We start from the raw sequence: 7,535 nt of genomic DNA on the forward strand, positions 1-7,535 counted from the left end.
CATCTAACCCTCATTATGAGGAGGAGAGAGAGAAAGGGGCATCTATCCCTCATTATGAGGAGAGAGAGAAAGGTGCATCTATCCCTCATTATGAGGAGGAGAGAGAAAGGGGCATCAATCCCTCATTATGAGGAGAGAGAGAAAGGTGCATCTATCCCTCATTATGAGGAGGAGAGAGAGAAAGGTGCATCTATCCCTCATTATGAGGAGGAGAGAGAGAAAGGTGCATCTATCCCTCATTATGAGGAGGAGAGAGAGAAAGGGGCATCAATCCCTCATTATGAGGAGGAGAGAGAGAAAGGTGCATCTATCCCTCATTATGAGGAGGAGAGAGAGAAAGGTGCATCTATCCCTCATTATGAGGAGGAGAGAGAGAAAGGTGCATCTATCCCTCATTATGAGGAGGAGAGAGAGAAAGGTGCATCTATCCCTCATTATGAGGAGGAGAGAGAGAAAGGTGCATCTATCCCTCATTATGAGGAGGAGAGAGAGAAAGGTGCATCTATCCCTCATTATGAGGAGGAGAGAGAGAAAGGGGCATCAATCCCTCATTATGAGGAGGAGAGAGAAAGGGGCATCTATCCCTCATTATGAGGAGGAGAGAGAGAAAGGTGCATCTATCCCTCATTATGAGGAGGAGAGAGAAAGGGGCATCAATCCCTCATTATGAGGAGAGAGAGAAAGACGCATCTATCCCTCATTATGAGGAGGAGAGAGAGAAAGGTGCATCTATCCCTCATTATGAGGAGGAGAGAGAAAGGGGCATCTATCCCTCATTATGAGGAGGAGAGAGAGAAAGGTGCATCTATCCCTCATTATGAGGAGGAGAGAGAGAAAGGTGCATCTATCCCTCATTATGAGGAGGAGAGAGAAAGGGGCATCTATCCCTCATTATGAGGAGGAGAGAGAGAAAGGTGCATCTATCCCTCATTATGAGGAGGAGAGAGAGAAAGGTGCATCTATCCCTAAGTGCTTTGCTCAAGGGGGCCCTTCAACAGATTTTTCACCTAGTCGACTCTGGGATTCGAACAAGCAATCTTTAGTTAACTGGCCCAATGCTCTTAACTGCTAGGCTAACTGTACACAAATTACAGTAACCCTTATTGCCACATATGACAAAAGGGAGGGAGGGGGAGGAGAGAAAGAGAGACAGAGAAACAGACAGAGCGAAAGAAAGACAGAGCACTTGAGAGAGACTAAGTGAGCTCATCAACCAACCAATGCTCTGCCTCTATCCTCTCTTTTATTCCTGAATGGCTGTTGCCCCTGTAGCCAGTCCCCTAGTCCCCCCCCCCCCCCTCTGTTTTCTGCTGCAGCTCTGTTTCATCTCTCTCTCTCTCTCTCTCTCTCTCTCTGTTGCCGTAGCGATCTCCTCTCTCTCTCTCTCCATCTCTGTTGCCGTAGCGATCTCCTCTCTCTCCCTCAGACCGAGCAGCATAACACACGGACGGATAGACCTTTATCGCTATGACGATGGATCCACCGTGGAATATCCAGAGGTACTACTATCACCACAACAACCAGGCAACACAGTAAGTCTACAGGAGATGGAGAGGAGAGGGGGATGGAAAGCGAGTGGAGAGAGAGAGAGAGAGAGGAGGGATGATGACAGTAGCATCTGTATCACAGTGTGTTTTCCTGAGAAAGGGGGGGAGGGAGAAAGGGATGGAGAAGGGTAGGAGGGAAGAAGGGGAGGGAGAGAAGAGAGGAAGAGGGGAGGGAGAGAAGGAGGGAAGAAGGGGAGGGAGAGAAGAGAGGAAGAGGGGAGGGAGAGAAGGAGGGAAGAAGGGGAGGGAGAGAGGGATGGAGAAGGGTAGGAGGGAAGAAGGGGAGGGAGAGAGGGATGGAGAAGGGTAGGAGGGAAGAAGGGGAGGGAGAGAAGGAGGGAAAAAGGGAGAAAGAGAGGGATGGGAATAGCGAGGGAGGGACGGATGGAGTTCTGTTCTGGCTCAGGCCTTTCAGAGCGGTCTGCGATTCTCCCTGTGTGTGTGTGTGTGTGTGTGTGTGTGTGTGTGTGTGTGTGTGTGTGTGTGTGTGTGTGTGTGTGTGTGTGTGTGTGTGTGTGTGTGTGTGTGTGTGTGTGTGTGTGTGTGTGTGTGTGTGTGTGTGTGTGTGTGTTTGCGTGAGGCCTGCGCTAGAGATCTTTACGAGGCGGCAACTGCAGCTCGGAGGTGGAATGTGCGTCATTTCCTCAGATAGTAATCAGGGATATCAGGGCTCTGGTCAAGATGGTTCACTACAAAGGGAATATAATGCCATTTGGTCCTGGTAAAAGTAGTGCACTACAAAGGGAATATAATGCCATTTGGTCCTGGTAAAAGTGGTGCACTATATAGGGAATATAATGCCACGCACATTTGCTCAGGGCCTGGACAATAAACTTATCAACGTCCCAAATGGCATTATATTCCCTATATAGGGCACTACTATTGACCAGGGCCAAATGTCATTATATTCCCTATGTAGTGCACTACTATTGACCAGGGCCCATAAGGAATAGGGTACCATTACAGTGTTAGAGAGATGTGCATCCGTCAGGTTATTTACAGGGTTTTCCCTCGGTCCTGGGGCCCTGGGGTCCTGGGGCCCTGGGGTCCTGGGGTCCTGGGGTCCTGGAGTCCTGGGGCCCTGGGGTCCTGGGGTCCTGGGGTCCTGGGGCCCTGGGGTCCTGGGGTCCTGCCTGGGGTCCTGGGGTCCTGGGGTCCAGGGGTCCTGGGGCCCTGGGGTGGGGCCCTGGGGTCCTGGGGTCCTGCCTGGGGTCCTGGGGTCCTGGGGTCCTGCCTGGGGTCCTGGGGTCCTGGGGCCCCAGGTTTTTGTTTTTTTGCACCACACAGCTGATTCAAATTATTCCAGTAACCAACTCAAACTCATCATCAACACACACATGTTACCTCAATGTGAGTGAGTGAGTGAGTGAGTGAGTGAGTGAGTGAGTGAGTGAGTGAGTGAGTGAGTGAGTGAGTGAGTGAGTGAGTGAGTGTGTGTGTGTGTGTGTGAGAGAGAGAGAGAGAGAGAGAGAGAGAGAGAGAGAGAGAGAGAGACCATCTGTCAGTGACAGACACACTCAGCCAAGTCATGGCTCGACAAAAAAAACGAGAAAGCCTCGCTGCTACCCAGAATACACTGCAAGATTTACTGCAGGGAGAGGGGTTGAGAAAAATAGACGGAAGGAGGGAGGGGAAACAAGAGAAGGAACGCAGAGAAGATGGTGAACACCAGCTCAACACTACCATAATCTCCCCTCTTTAGGAACTGTGTTTCATTCATATTCACTGTGTCATGTTGGGGGTAGAGAGTAGAAAGCACGTGATTGGAAGACTTTAGATTTGTGTGGGCGTTTCCCTTTTCTTTTCCTCCCAGTGTTACCATAGGAACCAGGGCCACTCTATGGACAGACATTTTGTGACCTATATATAATTTTTTCTATATATATATATATATATGTGTATTTGGAAAGATTTCTTCATTTTGTTACATTACAAATGAAATATCACATTTACATAGGTATTCTGACCCTTTACTCAGTACATTTTAGATTGAAGCACCATAACAACATTAGACCATTAGACCATAACAACATTAGACCATAACAACATTAGATCATAACAACATTAGACCATTGATTCTTCTTTGGAAAGATTTCTTCATTTTGTTACATTACAAATGCTATAACCTGATCGAACATCTCTGGAGAGACCTGAATATATCTGTGCAGCGACGCTCCCCATCCTCAACCTGACAGAGCTTGAGAGGATCTGCAGAGAAGAATGAGAGAAACTCTCCAAATACAGGTGTGCCAAGAATGTAGCGTCAAACCCAAGAAGACTCAAGGCTGTAATCGCTGTCAAAGGTGCTTCAACACAGTACTGAGTAAATGTGATATTTCATTTTTTTAAATAAGTTTGTAACAAGTTAAAAAAAAAAACTGTTTTTGTTTGGTCATTACGGGATATAGTGTATATATATATATATTGTTGTGGGAAAAACAAAAATTGAATCCAATTTTAGAATAATGCTGTACAATAACTAAATGTGGGAAAAGTCAAGGGGTCTGATTACTTTCCAAATAGCTATGTGTATTAAATATATAAATAATATTAATATTTACAGATTTTCTCTCATACCAGTCAAGTGGGGATTATATCAGTGACCAGAGAAAACCCCTTCAAACATAAATAATCCCGTGTGTCTGTGTTTGTCTCATGGTAAAACATATTAGGTTAATTAAAGCTTCTGTAAGCTTCTTTAACAGAAAGACATGATGTGTCTCCGCTCCTCGTCGTTGTTGATCAGAAGTATCTCTCTGTGTCCCATTTCTCCTTGTAGGACAATGAGTTTCCATTCCTGAGGTGAACCCGTCCAGAGTTACTGCGGTCCTGAGGTGAACCCGTCCAGAGTTACTGCGGTCCTGAGGTGAACCCGTCCAGAGTTACTGCGGTCCTGAGAAAGGGTTTGTCCCTCCTTTAGCTGCAGTAAAAGGGGTGTGTCTGTTTGTCTGGCCCCTCCCCCTGACTGCAGAAAGGGGTGTGTCTGTGTGTCGGTGTACAGAAAGGGGTGTGGACTGGCCTGATGGAGGCGGGACATCCGTCACCTGACAGCAGTAATGAGGAGTGTACAGTACTGGAGGCTCCATCGGGACTGGCCTGCCACACACACACTGGCAAGGTAGGACACACACACAACCCTCCACACCCCCTCCTTCACACACACAACCCTCCACCCTCCTCCACACACACAACCCTCCACCCTCCTCCACACACACACAACCCTCCACCCTCCTCCACACACACAACCCTCCACCCTCCTCCACACACACAACCCTCCACCCTCCTCCACACACTCCTCCTTCACACACAAAACCCCCCTCCACACACTCCTCCTTCACACACAACCCTCCACCCTCCTCCACACACACAACCCTCCACCCTCCTCCACACACTCCTCCTCCACACACACAACCCTCCACACACACCCCCTCCTCCACACACAACCCTCCAAACCCCCTCCACCCTCCTCCACACACACAACCCTCCAAACCCCCTCCACAACACTCCTCCTTCACACACACAACCCTCCCCCCCCACACACTCCTCCTCCACACACACAACCCTCCACACACAACCCTCCACACCCCCCACACACACACACTTCTCCACACACACACAACACTCCACCCCACCCCCTCCACACACACAACCCTCCACACCCCTCCTTCACCCCCCCCAACACTCCTCATCCACAGGCACGTTAACGATGTGTATGTGTGTTGTCACCAGGTGACGGAGCTGTACTGTTCAAGGTGTGAGGTGTGTGTGTGTGAGGTGTGTGCGTTGGGGGAGCATGCAGACCACCCCACGGGACCGTTACTGGCAGCTCTGGGGACACACAGAGACGGCCTGCAGGAGAGACTGACTGCTGCACAGAACAGGTACACACACACACACACACACACACACACACACACACACACACACACACACACACACACACACACACACACACACACACACACACACACACACACACACACACACACACACACACACACACACACACACACACACACACACACACACACACACACACACACACACACATAGACACACACACACACACACACACACACACACACACACACACAGGAGAGACTGACTGCTGCACAGAACAGGTATTGTTCACTGTTTTATTGTCAAATTTCATTCCCCCCACCCCATCGTTCTCTCTCTTCCTCTCTTCCTCTCTCTGTCTCTCTCTCTGTCTCTCTCTCTCTCTCTCTCTCTGTCTCTCTCTCTGTCTCTCTCTCTGTCTCTCTGTCTCTCTCTCTGTCTCTCTCTCTGTCTCTCTCTCTGTCTCTCTCTCTGTCTCTCTGTCTCTCTCTCTCTCTCTGTCTCTCTCACCTTCCCCCACACCCTCTCTGATCTGTGTGTGTGTCCTCTGATCTGTGTGTGTGTGTGTGTGTTTCTTACGTCAAGACTGCCTCAGATCTCAGAGGCCCTGGTGTCTCTGAGAGAGATCCTACAGCAGCTGACCAATCAGAGAGCTTTGATCGAGGAGGACATCCACGTCAGCTTTGAAGAGCTCCACAAGACCCTGGACGTCAGGAAGAGTGTCCTACTGATGGAGCTAGAGGTCACCTACGGACTGAAACAGAAGGTAGGGAGAGAGAGAGAGTGTCCTACTGATGGAGCTAGAGGTCACCTACGGACTGAAACAGAAGGTAGGGAGAGAGAGTGTCCTACTGATGGAGCTAGAGGTCACCTACGGACTGAAACAGAAGGTAGGGAGGAGAGAGAGAGTCCTACTGATGGAGCTAGAGGTCACCTACGGACTGAAACAGAAGGTAGGGAGAGAGAGAGTGTCCTACTGATGGAGCTAGAGGTCACCTACGGACTGAAACAGAAGGTAGGGAGAGAGAGTGTCCTACTGATGGAGCTAGAGGTCACCTACGGACTGAAACAGAAGGTAGGGAGGAGAGAGAGTGTCCTACTGATGGAGCTAGAGGTCACCTACGGACTGAAACAGAAGGTAGGGAGGAGAGAGAGTGTCCTACTGATGGAGCTAGAGGTCACCTACGGACTGAAACAGAAGGTAGGGAGGAGAGAGAGAGTGTCCTACTGATGGAGCTAGAGGTCACCTACGGACTGAAACAGAAGGTAGGGAGGAGAGAGAGAGAGAGTGTCCTACTGATGGAGCTAGAGGTCACCTACGGACTGAAACAGAAGGTAGGGAGAGAGAGAGAGAGAGTGTACTACTGATGGAGCTAGAGGTCACCTACGGACTGAAACAGAAGGTAGGGAGAGAGAGAGAGAGAGTGTACTACTGATGGAGCTAGAGGTCACCTACGGACTGAAACAGAAGGTAGGGAGAGAGAGTGTCCTACTGATGGAGCTAGAGGTCACCTACGGACTGAAACAGAAGGTAGGGAGAGAGAGTGTCCTACTGATGGAGCTAGAGGTCACCTACGGACTGAAACAGAAGGTAGGGAGGAGAGAGAGTGTCCTACTGATGGAGCTAGAGATCACCTACGGACTGAAACAGAAGGTAGGGAGGAGAGAGAGTGTCCTACTGATGGAGCTAGAGGTCACCTACGGACTGAAACAGAAGGTAGGGAGGAGAGAGAGAGTGTCCTACTGATGGAGCTAGAGGTCACCTACAGACTGAAACAGAAGGTAGGGAGGAGAGAGAGTGTCCTACTGATGGAGCTAGAGGTCACCAACGGACTGAAACAGAAGGTAGGGAGGAGAGAGAGAGAGAGTGTCCTACTGATGGAGCTAGAGGTCACCTACGGACTGAAACAGAAGGTAGGGAGAGAGAGAGTGTCCTACTGATGGAGCTAGAGGTCACCTACGGACTGAAACAGAAGGTAGGGAGGAGAGAGAGTGTCCTACTGATGGAGCTAGAGGTCACCTACGGACTGAAACAGAAGGTGGAGTCCTACTGATGGAGCTAGAGGTCACCTACGGACTGAAACAGAAGGTAGGGAGGAGAGAGAGTGTCCTACTGATGGAGCTAGAGGTCACCTACGGACTGAAACA

At 49.8% G+C, this 7,535-nt stretch overlaps 1 pseudogene; it reads left to right on the forward strand.

The window, feature by feature from the left end:
* Window positions 1-1,371: 1,371 nt before the first annotated feature.
* Window positions 1,372-7,535, forward strand: part of LOC124008317 — a 43,164-nt pseudogene continuing 37,000 nt past the window's right edge.

This window comes from Oncorhynchus gorbuscha, linkage group LG21 (assembly GCF_021184085.1).
Source record: "Oncorhynchus gorbuscha isolate QuinsamMale2020 ecotype Even-year linkage group LG21, OgorEven_v1.0, whole genome shotgun sequence".
NCBI lineage: Eukaryota > Metazoa > Chordata > Actinopteri > Salmoniformes > Salmonidae > Oncorhynchus > Oncorhynchus gorbuscha.